This window comes from Gopherus flavomarginatus, chromosome 2 (assembly GCF_025201925.1).
Source record: "Gopherus flavomarginatus isolate rGopFla2 chromosome 2, rGopFla2.mat.asm, whole genome shotgun sequence".
Lineage (NCBI taxonomy): Eukaryota > Metazoa > Chordata > Testudines > Testudinidae > Gopherus > Gopherus flavomarginatus.
This window is the reverse complement of record NC_066618.1, coordinates 7,036,415-7,052,705: the sequence shown is the minus strand read 5'-3', so window position 1 is coordinate 7,052,705 and position 16,291 is coordinate 7,036,415. Positions and strand designations below refer to the sequence as shown.

General features: G+C 45.8%; 1 protein-coding gene across 2 annotated transcripts in view; it reads right to left on the bottom strand.

The window, feature by feature from the left end:
* The window catches only part of SNAP47 (synaptosome associated protein 47), a 115,643-nt gene that overhangs the window by 41,508 nt on the left and 57,844 nt on the right, over nucleotides 1–16,291 (bottom strand). The window lies entirely within an intron of this gene.

Genomic DNA, 16,291 nt, shown 5'->3' with positions numbered 1-16,291 from the left:
TCTCCCATGCTGGTACAGGGCAGGGGAACCGGTCTGCAGCTGCTGTGGCAGCATCAAGGGTGCAATGGCACATGGAGCACCTAGTGTGGGATTTAATGGCCTTTCTTACTTACAAAGTGACAGTGATCTGAAGGGTTTGGTTCACTTTGCCAACAAGATATTACAGCAGGATGATCCACCAGTGGCCTCACATGAATTTCAGGGCTTCCCTTACAGCAGCCCCTGGATTTAACCTACTCTGAAAAAATTTACAGACTTTGATAATGAGTGGTACCCTGTTCCTCCTTTACTGCAGCTCATGCCAGAATAGCAAAATGGTGTGATTGATTGAAAGTGGACTGGATGCATAGCTATAAGGTGAGGGTGAGTTAGTTACATCGGCATTGTGGGAGATTTTGTAGAAAGACATGGTATAGAGAGAGCAACTCCACTGGGGTGGGGGATGGTAGTTATTGTAGCCACCTGCATGGAACCTGGAGACAGCAGCACAGGTTGCAGAAGGAAAGAATTTGGAGAAGACATCAGAAGTCAGCCTGTGGGCACGTGAATACTGTCTGTAGCTGCAGCATCTTTACAAAAAGTCCTCTTACTAACGAGACATTTTGGAAACATGGAGTCCCCTCATGTTATTACCCAGCACCCAGTACATGGAAACAAGATAGTAGAGGTCAGCCCAGTGAGTCCCACAGCAAGGAAACGACTGTGATTAACAGAAAAACAAAGCTGCAACTAGAAACAGAGCAAGTGGGTAGCATGGAGGGACTCAGACTCTTGGGAAACCGGGATTTCCAGTCAAAACACCTTGCACAAGCATGGAAGCAAGAACTGAGTCTGTATATAGAGTTGACTATGGGGATAAAGATGAAAATATGAATGTAAAGCTTTTCTTTACTGTCTCATTGGGGTAAGAAGCATGAGTAGTGAGTGAAACACCGTTGCCAGGTGCCCAAAACACTGGAAGTGCTGATAAAAGTGTTTGAGTCGTCTGGGCCCAGATAAAATGAGACTGTAGAGAGAGACTGCTTTTTACCCAAAACTGAGAAACAGCGGAGGAAATGGTTATCTGACAGAGCTGTGAACTCTGGCACCCTCATGTAATTTCAGAGACATCACAGATTTTCTAATTAAAGACAGGATTGTTTGTGGGACGCATGACTGCAGCTTACGGGAGAGATTCTTGAAAGAAACAGCTCTAGCCCCAGAGAAACCCCTCCAAATAGCAAGGGTAGCTGAACTGCCCAGGGAAAAGATCAAAACAATGGCAAGTGCACCAGCTCAAGCTAAAGCAACCCAGGAACAAGACAGAAAGAGGCCAGTTGAGAATGGATGCATCATGGCCAAAGTACATACAGTGGAAAGCAATACGAAAGACAGAATGAAAAATACTCAGCCTCTGGGCAGTGCAGGAAAACAATCGTTTTATGTTCCAACGCTGCAGCTCCCCCAAAGGAGGAAAAAGCAACCATGCATGCAATGGTTGAGGACATGGAACTTCCAATGAAGAGGAAAGTATCTGGAGTGTGACTTTAGTGGATCAAAAGATGCTCAATGCTCACACAATGCAGAAGACGGTTGCCAGCCATTCAGCTGCCAGATTTGCAATTATGCTGTTAGACCAATGACCAATTTGATTCCCGCTGGATTGTGGTGTAAGTTGCAATGTAGCCCCAGCCACACTGAGAAGCAGTAATATTAGACTCAGTAAATGTGGTCAAGAGATGGTGATATACAATACAACCTTTCTGAGGCCAGTGAGCACATGCAGGCTGTTGATAAAAAACACATGGAACAAGAGACGTTATTGCCTGGAGTTTACAGTAGTTGACACCCAGAAGTATCAGCCACTGCTGGACAGCAGGGCTGCACAAGCCATGGATCTGATTGCAGTGAAACACCACAATATTCTCAGCATGAGAGAGGACAGAGAACAGTCACCCGGAGACCTGTCCAGCATTCTAACAGAATAGAAGGATCTAATTCAAGGAGATGGACATCTAGAGAGCAAGTTAAAATCAGACCTCAGCATGTACAGCCCACAAGATACCAAAACACAGAGTTCCATTAGCCCCAGAGTTGTGCCGCTACCAAAGAAGGAACTAACAGGCCTTCAAAGGAGAGACATCATTACACCTGTTGAAACTAGCACAGAGTGCATCAGTAGCTTAGTAGTGGTGAGAAAGCCTTCAGGTGAACTGAAGATCTGCACTGATGGAAAACCATTGAACAGAGCATTGAAAAGAAGTTGTTACCCATTATCGAAGACTGAGGATTTATCTAGGGCAAACGTTCACTGTTTGCAATGGCAAGAATGGGTTCTGGCATATTGAACTAGGTGAGCCATCCAGCCACCTGCCAACCTTCGCCACACCTCTTGGTAGACACTGCTGGGTATGAGTGCCTATGAGCATCCACTCAGCTTCAGAGGTGTTCCCATAAAAAGCAGGCACTAGAGGGACTGCTAGTCATCGAGACTGCAGCTTATGACATTACTGTTGCAGGAGAAGGAGATAAGGAAGAGGCAATCCAGGACTATAATACCAAGCTGTGACTACTACTAACCAGGTGCCAGGAGCAGCATATTAAGCTCAGTGCAGACAAGCTGAAGTTGAGAAGAATTGAGGTCCCCTACACTCAGAATCTGTTGACTTCTGAAGGACTCCGGCCAGATCTGAGAAATTGACAGCCATTAAGGAAATACCCAAACTCCAAGATGTATAGGGAGTCCAGATTCTGAGTACACTTATCAGAAGCCTGTGACCCCTTGAGAGAGTTAACACACTATGATGCAGCATGAAAATGGTCAGCGACCCAAGGACAGGCATTTGAAAGAGAGAAGAAAATGAGGCACGAGTCCTAAAGCACGACAACCGCGCAGTACAGTTAGAGCGAAGATGTGAGGCATAGGACGCAAAGCCAGTCACTCGTAGCATTGACTGATAGAGCCCTGACAGACACAGAGGCCAGGTCTACACTATAAAATCGATCCCCAATAGATCGATCACTACCCACCGATCCGGCAGGTAGCGTAGACATACCCAGAAAGGGGATGTACTCTTCGGAATGGAACAATTACATCCGTTCCCTTTGGGCATATCATCGACACGCAGTCCAATCACAAGCCTTTAGAAAGCCTCAGGAAGCCACTGCTGAATTCACCCAGGTGACCACAGTGCATGTTACTAAGATTCCAGTGCTAGCAGATGAGGATAAGGTACTGTCCAGGATTGTTACTACTGGTGGTAGATACACTGAGCAGGTTGCATCTTCGGAGTACAACACAGCTGGCCCTGTGGGACATGCTACAGTACCTTCGCTTCTGCATCAAACAGGAGAGGGTGCTGTGGGAAATAAAAAGATTCCTACTCCAGGGTTGGCCGAAGTGCAAGAAAAATATGTGGTAGGAGGACCCCCTTACAACCAGGAGAGGGATGAGTTGTGTGCACCGGGTGGGACTGTGTTTAAAGGGGATAGAGCAGTAATCCTAGCAGATTTAAGAGGTGACATCATGAGCCGGACACATGCCTGAAACCTGGCGATAGAGGTAAGGCTGAGATGAGCCAGGAAGTGTATCTACTGGCCAGGAATGAATGTCCAGTTGAGAGAATACAGGAAACAGTGCAAGGCGTGCAAAGACCATAGTGATCGGGAGACTCTACAACCTCATGAAATCCCAGCCCTACCCTGGGAAAAGGTCAGAACAGATCTGTTCACTTCTGATGACAGGCACTACATGGTCACAGTATATGACTTCTCCAATTTCTGGGTGGTGAATTATCAGGAGGACTCAGGCAAGAACTATGATCAGGGAACGGATGGCACATTTTCCAAAGTCTGGCATACCTGACAGTCTATGCTCAGACAAGGGACCTTAGCACGCTGCAGCAGAATTCAAACGATTCAGCACCTAATGAGAATTTGAGCAAAAGATGTCTTCCGCGGCGTACTTACAAAGCAATGGAAAGGCAGAGTTGGCAGTAAAGACAGCCAAGAGCCTGATGCTGAAGGCCACACACACAGGAAGGATCCTTACCTGTAGGGCAGATTAACACTCAAAATTGTTACAGTACAAAGCACATTTCAGAACCACTATGCACTTGACTCAAAGCTCAGAGAAGCCAGTGGACTTCTTTTCCCTGGGTTTTGCATCAGGCCTTCTTTCTTCTGGCTGGTTTCTGTTACAATGAGATGTCTATATTTATGGAAACAAGTAGCTAATAGATAAGTTGCCAGTAGATAGTGCTCAAGAAGATGGAGCATAGTTTCTGGGTGGTGTAGGATCAATAAAACATATTGTGCACCACAAATAGCTTCCTCTCTGCTGTCATGGGCATGGAACTCTTAACAACTTCTGCATTTATGCTCCAGAATCTATTACTTTTCCTGTCACACGTTGAGGGTCACAGGGGAAAAAAGAAGAAATATCAATAGAAGAAAAACGAGTACAAATATTAATGGGTGTTTATAATCAAATGGGCCCTCCCCAAGTTGTTTCTCCAAATTGTGTGTCATTCTTTATTAGGCCAATATATGGAACATGGAGTTCAAGATTAATGGAGTTATACGCCTGGGATGGTTTTGGTCTAGGGACTTTTCTGAAATGGATCCTGTATGTTGGATTGGCTTTTTTTGCTGTCTGGAAACAGACCATGTGCTGTGCTCGGTGATGTGATTTGGGGATGTGGGGGGACAGACCCAAGATTTGCTCCCAGGAAATCCAAGAGCAAAAGTCCTATTGACTTCAATGGGAACAAGAATGGACTCCAAATTTGCTCCCATTACCTTCTAAAAGGCAATCTTTTATCAGGCAAAAGAGAGTTAGGCCCAGATCCTTAGAAGTATTTAGGCATCTAACTCTCATTTATTTCCTTTTTGACCAGGGTTTCTCAAACAGGGGTCACCGCTTCTGTAGGGAAAGCCCCTGGCAGGCTGGGCCAGTGTGTTTACCTGCCCTGTCCACAGGTCCGGCCGATCGCGGCTCCCACTGGCCATGGATCGCTGCTCCGGGCCAATGGGAGCTGCTGAAAGCAGTGGCCAGTACATCCCTCGGCCTGCGTCACTTCCAGTAGCTCCCATTGTCCCGGAGCAGTGAACCGTGGCCAGTGGGAGCCGCGATCGGCTGGACCTGCGGACAGGGCAGGTAAACACACCGGCCCGGCCCGGCTCGCCAGGGGCTTTGCCTACAGAAGCGGCGACCCCTGTTTGAGAAACCTTGTTTTTGACAATCTAGACCAGTAGTTCTCAAACTTCTGTACTGGTGACCCCTTTCCCATAGCAAGCCTCTGAGTGTGACCCCCTCTTATAAATTAAAAACACTTTTTTATATATTTAAACCCATTATAAATGCTGGCTGCAAAGCAGGGTTTGGGGTAGAGGCTGACACCTTGCAGGGTTGTAGATCCCAGGCACCAGCCCAACCCCAAACATCTACACTGCAATTAAACAGCCCTGCCGCCTGAGTCAGCTGGCACGGGCCAGCTACAGGTTTTTACCTGCAGTGTAGACATACTTTGACTACATACCCAGAGTTCTGCGCAGGCTTGTGTAGCCTGTCCTCTGGTTTCACTGCTATTGTTATACGAGATAGCTATATCAAAGCCAGCTTGAGTATGTCTACAAGTGCTGGGGACAGGTCTACACTTAAAATGCTGCTCCAATGATGCTGTGCATGGGATGATTTAGTTGAGGATTGGCCCTGCTTTGAGCAGGGGGTTGGACTAGATGACCTCCTGAGGTCCCTTCCAATCCTGACATTCTATGATTCTATGATTCATAGTTAATCCACCTCCCCAAGAGGTGGTAGCGATGTTCAAAGAAGCCGTCCCATCGATAGCACTGTCTACATGGGGGAGTTAAGGTCAGTAGAACTACGTCACTTAGGAGTGTGGCTTTTTCATACCCCTGAGCAACACAGTTATGCTGACACAGGTCTGTAGTGTAGACCTGAGCTGAGTCACACTTTGATTGCAATGCCTGATCCTCCACTATCTGCTTTACCCAGTGTTCCTCCATTGACATCAGCTGGGTTATTCCAAATATACGCCAGTGCAGTCAAGACTATCAGTCCATAAACACTAAACCAAGGTAATCACCCTTCTCATTTCACACTTTAATGTGGTGCTGCCAGGAAGTTGTTACCCTGGGCGCACACCACACAGCTCCTGGTCCAACTACACCGCAGAGCGGCTTGCCCGATTATCACCTCATAAAAAGAGCGTTCTGCCTGATTTTCAAGGGACTGCCACCTCCTAAATCATACCTGCATCTGTGAGTGGATGGCTTGCCAGAGCCCGGGCATGATTATATCTGCTTAAAATAAAGAACCAGTGAGAAAGGCAGTTGCAATGTTCCACAGCCGGGGTGTGAAAGAGGCAAGCAGGAGTCTGCAAAGTATTAGTGCCGCTTGCTACTTACAGTGTCCTCCTTGTCAGAGCCCTGACTGTGCTGAGCTGAATTCTTAGAGTTGCAGTTGCCCCTAGAGACAGAGCTAAATCCTAAGAGCTGTAGAATATCTACAATTCCCACAGTAAAAGTACTGGCTTCGGTCCAGAGAATCCTGACACGAGTCACTAAATTACCCTGTCATAAACAGATAGTTAAGAGTTAATAGAACAAAAGTACTTCATATCTCTTTTGCTCGTAAAGGGTTAACAAAATCAGTGAGCCTGGCTGTCACCTGACCAGAGGACCAATCAGGGGACAGGATATTTTCAAATCTTGAGGGAGGGAAGTTTTTGTGTGTGCTGTTAGTTTTTGGTTGTTTCTCTCTGGGTTCTGAGAGTGACCAGACGTGCAACCAGGTTTCTCTCCAATCTCCCTGATACAGGTTCTTATAGATTCAAAATAGTAAGTACTAGGTGATAAGGCGAGTTAGGCTTATGTTTGTTTTCTTTATTTGCAAATGTGTATTTGGCTGGGAGGAGTTCAAATGTGTATTTGGTTGGAAGGATTTTAATTTGTACTTGTATACTTAGGCTGGGAGGGTATTCCCAGTGTCTATAGCTGAAAGACCCTGTAACATATTCCATCTGATATTTACAAAGATAATTTTTACTGTTTTTTCTTTCTTTAATTAAAAGCTTTTCTTGTTTAAGAACCTGATTGTTTTTTTATTCTGGTGAGACCCCAGGGGACGGGGTCTGGATCCATCAGGGAATTGGTGGGGAGAAAGGAGAGAAGGGGGAGAGAAAGGTTATTTTCTCTCTGTGTTAGGATTACTTTCTCTCTCAGGGAAAATCTGGGAGGGGGAGAGAGAAGGAGGGGGGAAGGTGAATTTTCCTCTCTGTTTTAAGATTCAAGGAGTTTGAATCACAGTGATCTTCCAGGGTAACCCAGGGAGGGGAAGCCTGGGAGAGACAACAGTGAGGGAAAGGGTTTACTTTCCTTGTGTTAAGATCCAGAGGGTCTGGGTCTTGGGGGTCCCCGGGCAAGGTTTTGGGGGGACTAGAGTGTACCAGGCACTGGAATTCCTGGTTGGTGGCAGCGCTACAAGCACTAAGCTGGTAATTGAGCTTAGAGGAATTCATCCTGGTACCCCATCTTTTAGACGCTAAGGTTCAGAGTGGGGGTTTATACCATAGACTCATAGATTTTAGGGTCAGAAAAGACCAATATGATCATCTAGTCTGACCTCCTGCACAAAGCAGGCCATAGAACCCTACCCATCCACTTCCATAACAAACCCCTAACCTATGTCTGAGTTATTGAAGTCTTCAAATTGTGGGTTGAAGACCTCAAGCTGCAGAGAATCCACCAGCATGACATACCCATATCCAGCAGTGAAATTCCTGGAGGGAGGACAGCAAGGGACCAAAGGTCCTGGAGCAGTTTGTACTGGGGGGGGGGGGCTGAGAGCCATTGAACCAAACTGTAAACCCTGCAGATGATGGAAACCACTTCAAGCCAGGGGGTGCGGCAGCACTCCCAGCACCCATGCAAAGGACCCAGAGGTCTCTGAGCTGCATACTGAGGTAAATTGCAGATTGGACTATATTTGCCAAGTGCTAATGCAGAGCCCAGAAAAGATAACATAGCACAAGTGGAAACAGATGGAGAATATCTTATTGCCTTTTTATGAATCCATGGTACACCCACATCTTGAATACTGCATACAGATGTGGTCTCCTCATCTCAACAAAGATATCCTGGCACTAGAAAAGGTTCAGAGAAGGGCAACTAAAGTGATTAGGGGTTTGGAACGGGTCCCATATGAGGAGAGATTAAAGAGGCTAGGACTTTTCAGCTTGGAAAAGAGGAGACTAAGGGGGGATATGATAGAGGTATATAAAATCATGAGTGGTATGGAAAAGCAGCAAAGAATCCTGTGGCACCTTATAGACTAACAGACGTTTTGGAGCATGAGCTTTCGTGTGTGAATACCCACTTCTTCAGATGCATGTGGTGGAAATTTCCAGGGGCAGGTATATATATGCTAGCAAGCAAGCTAGAGATAACGAGGTCAGTTCAATCAGGGAGGATGAGGCCCTGTTCTAGCAGTTGAGGTGTGAAAACCAAGAGGAGAAACTGGTTCTGTAGTTGGCAAGCCATTCACAGTCTTTGTTCAATCCTGAGCTGATGGTGTCAAATTTGCAGATGAACTGAAGCTCAACAGTTTTTCTTTGAAGTCTGGTCCTGAAGTTTTTTTGCTGCAGGATGGCCACCTTAAGGTCTGCAATAGTGTGGCCAGGGAGGTTGAAGTGCTCTCCTACAGGTTTTTGTATATTGCCATTCCTAATGTCTGATTTGTGTCCATTTATCCTTTTCCGTAGAGACTGTCCAGTTTGGCCGATGTACATAGCAGAGGGGCATTGCTGGTATATGATGGCGTATATTACATTGGTGGATGTGCAGGTGAATGAACCAGTGATGGTGTGGCTGATCTGGTTAGGTCCTGTGATGATGTCACTGGTGTAGATATGTGGGCAGAGTTGGCATCGAGGTTTGTTGCATGGATTGGTTCCTGAGCTAGAGTTATTATGGTGCGGTGTGCAGTTACTGGTGAGAATATGTTTCAGGTTGGCAGGTTATCTGTGGGCAAGGACTGGCCTGCCACCCAAGGCCTGTGAAAGTGTGGGATCATTGTCCAGGATGGGTTGTAGATCCTTGATGATGCGTTGGAGGGGTTTTAGCTGGGGGCTGTATGTGATGGCCAGTGGAGTCCTGTTGGTTTCTTTCTTGGGTTTGTCTTGCAGTAGGAGGCTTCTGGGTACACGTCTGGCTCTGTTGATCTGTTTCCTTATTTCCTCGTGCGGGTATTGTAGTTTTGAGAATGCTTGGTGGAGATTTTGTAGGTGTTGCTCTCTGTCTGAGGGGTTAGAGCAGATGCGGTTGTACCTCAGTGCTTGGCTGTAGACAGTGGATCGTGTGATGTGCCCGGGATGGAAGCTGGAGGCATGAAGGTAGGCATAGTGGTCGGTAGGTTTTCGATATAGGGTGGTGTTAATGTGACCATCACTTATTTGCACCGTGGTGTCAAGAAAGTGGACCTCCCGTGTAGATTGGTCCAGGCTGAGGTTGATGGTGGGGTGGAAGCTGTTGAAATCGTGGTGGAATTTTTCCAGAGTCTCCTTCCCATGGGTCCAGATGATGAAGATGTCATCAATGTAGCATAGGTAGAGAAGGGGTGTGAGTGGACGAAAGCTGAGGAAGCGTTGTTCCAGGTCGGCCATAAAGATATTGGCATATTGTGGGGCCATGCAGGTGCCCATAGCAGTGCCACTGCTCTGGAGATATATATTGTCATCAAATTTGAAATAGTTGTGTGTAAGTATAAAGGCACAGAGCTCAGCAGCCAGTTGTGCTGTGGCATCATCAAGGATAGTGTTCCTGACAGCTTGTATTCCATCTGTGTGTGGGATGTTTGTGTAGAGAGCCTCTACATCCATAGTGGCTAGGATGGTGTTTTCTGGGAGGTGACCAATGCATTGTAGTTTCCTCAGGAAATCAGTGGTGTCACGGAGATAGCTGGGAGTGCTGGTGGCATAGAGTCTGAGTAGAGAGTCCATATATCCAGACAGTCCTTCAGTGAGAGTGCCAATGCCCGAGATGATGGGGCGTCCAGGATTTCCGGGTTTGTGAATCTTGGGTAGTAGATAGAATAACCCTGGTCGGGGCTCTAGGGGTATGTTGATTTCTTCTGGTGTTAGTGTAGGGAGTGTCCTGAGTAGATGCTGTAGTTTCTTAGTGTATTCCTCAGTGGGATCTGAGGGAAGTGGCCTGTAGAATGGTATGGAGAGAGTGAATAAGGAAAAGTTATTTACTTGTTCCCATAACATAAAAACTAGGGGCCACCAAATGAAAATTAATGGGCAGCAGGTTTAAAACAAATAAAAGGAAGTTGTTCTTCACACAGCGCACAGTCAACCTGTGGAACTCCTTGCCTGAGGAGGTTATGAAGGCCAGGACTATAAAAGGGTTTAAAAGAGAACTGGATAAATTCATGGTTAAGTCCATTAATGGCTATTAGCCAGGATGGGTAAGGAATGGTCCCTAGCCTCTGTTTGTCAGAGGGTGGAGATGGATGGCAGGAAAGAGATCATTTGATTACTTGTTAGGTTCACTCCCTCTGGGACACCTGGCATTGGCCACTGTTGGAAGACAGGATACTGGGTGGGATGAATCTTTGGTCTGACCCAGTATGGTCATTTTATGTTCTTATGTGAGTGGAGCACAGGCTTACTATCACATCGGGGTATGCATTCACTGAAGAGTCAGCCCAGCAAATTAAACACACGTTAGCCACACTGCATGGCCCTATCCAATTTCCAGAGTTCTCACTGCTGCTGCTTTCCCCTGTGCGTGTTGCTAGGACCGTTGTGGGTACAATCCCACGGTTCTTTGTGTTGCACTGCTCCGTGATCGTTTCCCAGTGAGCTGTGGGAGAACTGGTCCCTCTTTCAGGCTATGTTGATGGGAAAGCTTTGGAAGACTATCAGCTCCCGAATGATTTAGCCTGTGTCCTCTCTGCCAAAGCGGGAGTGCCATCCTGGGCTGTAACCCACGTGCCAGCTAGTCCAGGTTTAAAACACCCCCACATGGAGATGAGTTGGGGTAAGAGCCTGGGCTAATGCTGCAGTCAAGGTGTACCTAGAGAAGACATGGGCTCAACTCCCGCGTTCACCACAGACTTTTTTCGTGTCTCATTGAATCTCTCTGTGTCTGTTTCCCCTCTGTGCTTCCACTGCCCTGAGCCCCCTCCCACACTCCAAACCCCTCATCATCAGCCCCACCCCACAGCCCTCACATTTTTACATTATTTTAAGAAATATATATTGGCTTACGATGCAGATGTGGGGGGATGGGACTTGGACCTGTTCTGGGCACCACCAAAAATTATACTAGCCTGCTGCCCCTGCACACTGACCCTGACCACTAGGCTATACACCCCAGCCGAACCAAGTAGTCATATTGACTCGGGTCATAGGTCCCACAGCCCTGTAGGCAGGGGCCGTCACCCTGACTCTGGCCATTGGGCCACACAACCTTGAGAGAGAGTGGCCATATTGACTTTTACCACTAGGCCACACTACCCCAAGACAATGGGTGGTCATAAAATTACAGCCATGGGGAAGTAATTACCCCCACCCCAGCCCAAGAGGGGATGGGGCACACTTGCCCCATGATAGCAAGGTAATGGGCTGGCATGGGTACTAGAGAGAGAATGTTAAATAAAACATCCACATCGAGTAATTGTTCTTAGAGTGAGAGAGCTCTCCAGACTTTAGTAGAGGAATCATATCTATGATTAATATTAAGCTGTTATATGAAGTGACTTAGGCACATTTGAAAATGGGACTTAGGTACTTTTGATCATTTTATCCACTATCTTTTTCACTGGGAACCATTTGCTCCATATTTACTTCATGAGTAAAGGCAGACTTGTCACCAGTTAGCCATCTTTATCCTACAGCTTTTATCCACCTCAGCATTGTCTCTTGCTGTAGTTGGAATGACACAAGACTTTTTTTTCTCTAGTGAAAATATTGTTTAAACTCTACATATATGTAAAAAGAAAATAAGCAATTCATAATCTGGTGCTGCATTAGAGAACGCTGGATTATACAAGACAGCAATTTCGTCAAAGTCCTCCTTTTTTATTGGATGAATAATGCAGAAGAACTTCACACAGGACGAGAACAAAAGATATTCATTATTCAGCTGACTCTTTTCATCTGTAAATCAAGTGAACTGGAGGTGATTTAATCATTTTATCTGAGGGGAAAAAAGCATGTGAAAGTATCATGTAAATTATGTAATTTTTTTGGGTGAATATACTTTACATTTAGGTCAAAAAATTTCTATTGCAATTTCTACTGCAACTTTTTTCTGGATGGAAAATTGCCTTTTCAAGCAAAACAAACGTTTTTGTGTCTGCAAAGTTCACTCTTCAAACTGAAGACTATTTTACTCTAATAGAAAAAAGGTTAGTCAGAGGCAATCCCCCCTGCACACACACACTAAACTAATTTTTTTTAAAATTATTTTGAGATTTTTTTCCATTGAAAAAACAAGAGTTCATGCAAAATGAAGAATGGAATGAAATGAAAAACTTTCATTTCTTTCAGTGTTTTCATGAAATATACTTATCAACCAACCAGCTCTGACTTTATTTTAAATTTAGAGAAGCCATCAGCATGAAAACACTAGCAAAGGCTGTTTCACCCTGTGCTGTCATGATAGCTTAGACAAATACCTGTCAGAAATGGTCTAGATAATACTTAGTCCCGCCATGAATGCAGGGGACTGGACTAGATGACCTCTCAAGGTCCCTTCCAGTTCTATGATTCATGGAATCAAAGATGTTCTTAAACAGGAGGCACTTATTAAAGAGAACAGCTACAACTACAGACCCAAGCAATCAGGCTTCCACTGTGCTTAAGCTCCAGCTTTGTCTCTCTCGTTTACCAGGAGTCACACCCTGTCTTCAACTGTACACACCACAGACACGCTGAATAATATACCTAATGGTTGAATAACATAACCACATCATATCTAAAATGATAGCATTTTCCAGCATACATCTCAAAGTGATTTCCAGATGTTAATGGGTTGAGTTGCAAGAACCCACTGAGGTAGGGAAGTAGTATTATCCCCATTTTTGAGGATGAGGAAACTCGAGTCCAGTAGAGTTTAGAGTCCAGTCCAACTCCCAGTGTTAGCCAAGGAGTCTATGGAAAAGACACAAATAAAAGTCCAGACCCTCAACTGCTGTCCTGACGTTAAGCACATGATCAGCCTACATATTTTTTTTTAAGGCTGCTTCAAATATCCAAGAATCAACACAGGAAAGACTTTTTCTTTCATGCTTTTAATTTTCAGTTGAATTCCATATATTTACTTACTGATAGTTGTGCCTCTCTCTCCCCAGGGAATTTAACACTGCTGAAAGGTGCTAGGAGTAAGTGAATTAAGTCCCCGAATCAGCCAGAGACAGGTAACGGCAGAGACTGCATCAAGGCATGTGTGATGCCCGCCACCTTGGCTTACACTGGGGACATCCAGAGAGAGAAGGATGAGTCTTTACAGCTTGAAGCTAAAGAGCCCTGTTGTGTGGCTATCACAGACTCCTCTCCTCTGCGAATCCCATGCAGAGAGGGACCCATAACACTCCCTGACCAGTGGATTTCACTAGATCCACCCCCCCACTCCAAAACACCACATATGTGCCATGACCTAGAGGGTCCAACTCTAGAAATGAGAGGATAATACAGTCTCCGCGCTCGGTCTATCCTTGGCCTCTCCCACAGTGCTTCTAACAGTGGGGAAAGAGTGATCTTGTACTTAAGCATATGACTGGAACTCTGGAGATACAGGTTCTATCTCCAGCTTTACTACAGAATGTTGGCCAAGTCCTTTTGTGCCTCATCTGTCCAATGCTTCCCTGCCTCACAGGAGTGTTGGGAGATAAAGCCATGAATGTAGGGGCAAAATCAGAAGGGCCAAGGCACAAAACAAGATTAAGCCAGCTAGGAACAGAAAGGTAATGAGACAACATTTTACAAATGCATTAGAAGTGAGAGGAAGACCAAGGCCAAGGTGGGTCCACCTCTCTCTGAGGAGGGAAAGCCAATAACAGAAAATGCAGCAGTGGCTGAAATGTTAAATGCCCTTTTTTGTTTCAGTTTTCATCAAAAAAGTTAGCAGTGATCAGATGACTAACATAGTGAACATCTGCGTAAATGGGGTAGAAGCTGAGGCTAAAATATTTAAATAGCAAATCAAGAATTACTTGGACAAGATAGATGTCTTCAAGTTGGCAGGGCTGCACAAAAATACATCCTAAAATATTTAAAGAACTGGCTGAAGAGATCTCTGAGCCATTAGCAATGCAATTTGAGAACTCGAGGCGGACAGGAGAGATCCCAGAGGACTGGAAAAGGGCAAATATAGTGCCTATCTATACAGATGCAAAAGAAAAGTGCATATCATTCTGGGATGTATTAGCAGGAGTGTTGTAAGCAAGACACAAGAAGTAATTCTTCCGCTCTACTCAGCACTGATAAGGGCTCAATTGGGTATTGTGTCCAGTTCTGGGCATCACACTTGGGAAAAGATGTGCACAAATTGGAGAAAGTCCAGAGGACAACAAAAGTGATTAAAGTCTGAAAAACATGAGCTATGAGAAAATATTGAAAAATTGGGTTTGTTTAGTCTGGCGAAGAGAAGACTGAGGGAGGGACATAAGTCTTCAGGTATGTAAGAATTTGTTCTAAACAGGAGGGTGATAAATCGTTCTCCTTATCCACTGAGGACAGGACAAGAAGCAATGGGTTTAAATTGCAGCAAGGGAGATTTAGGTTAGACATTAGGAAAAACTTCCTAACTGTATGAGTAGTTAAGCACTGGCACAAATTATCTAGGTTGTGGAATCTGTCGCTGGAGGCTTTTAAGAACTGATTAGACAACCACCTATCAGGGATGATCTAGACCAGGGGTGGGCAAACTTTTTGGCCTGAGGGCCACATCTGGATATGGAAATTTGTATGGCATGCCATGAACGCTCACAAAATTGGGAGCTGGAGTGCGGGAGGGGGTGAGGGCTCTGGGGTGGGGCCAGAAATGAGGAGCTCAGGGTGCAGGAGGGGGTGAGGGCTCTGGGTGGGGTTGCAGACTCTGGGGTGGAGCTGGGGATCAAGGGGTTGGGATGCAGGAGTGTGCTCTGGGCTGGGACCAAGGGGTTTGGAGGGCAGGAGGGAGATATGGGCTGGGGCAGATTGGGGGCATGGGAGGAGGTCAGGAGTGCAGACACTGGGTGGAGCTTACCTCAAGCAGCTCCCGGTAGTAGCAGAATGTCCCCCTTCCAGCTCCTATGTGGCAGTGTGGACACACAGCTCTATGCACTGCCCTGTCCACAGGTGCCACCCCTGCCGCTCCCATTGGCCGCGGTTTCTGGCCATTCGGAGTCACAGAGTTGGCACTTGGGGCAGTGTGCAGAGCCCCCTGGCTGCCCTTATGCGTAGGAGGCGGAGAGGGGACATGCTGCTGCTTCCAGAAGCCGCACGGAGCCATGGAATGTGCAGAGCAGGGAAAGCCCCTGACCCCACTCCCTGGCTGGAGCTCGAGGATCAGATGAAAAGGTCTGATGAGCCGTACCATAGTCTGCCCACCCCAATCTAGATAATAGTTACTTCCATGAATGCAGGGGACTGAACTAGATTACCTATTGAGGTCCCTTCCAGTCCTATGATTCTAATGTTTGCATCGTACTCAGATGTTAGTGATGGGAGGGACACATCAGAAATAGATGCTTTAGTCACAGTGATGGTACCTATGATCTGGATGTGGTGCTGGGGACTTGGGTAAAATTCTAGACCTATGTATCAAAGAAGAGTCTGGTAGGCTTCATGCTGGTAGAATGTTGTTAATAATCTGTTAAAATTAATATTGCGTAAGTAATAAAATTTAAATAGGTCATGTTTGGACTTTCCTAAATGCTGGTAAACAGATGATTAATACTCATGTGCTGATCTCTGCATTTCTCCTGTTAAGAGTAATATCTCTACATTTGTGTTACTGAACTCTCACTTGACTGGATCAGATCCCATGATAACAAGACACAAAAGTACGGCCATACTGGATCAAACCAATGGTCCATCTAGCTCAGTGTGCTGTCAGCTGACAGTAGCCAATGCCAGATGCTTCAGAAGGAATGAACAGAACAAGGCAATTATTAAGTGATCCCACTCCCAGCTTCTGGCAATCAGAGTTTTAGGGACACCCAGTTGCATCTGATGATGTAATAGTCACTGATGGACGTATCCTCCGTGATTAATTAATCATTGCTGAGATTCCTGCA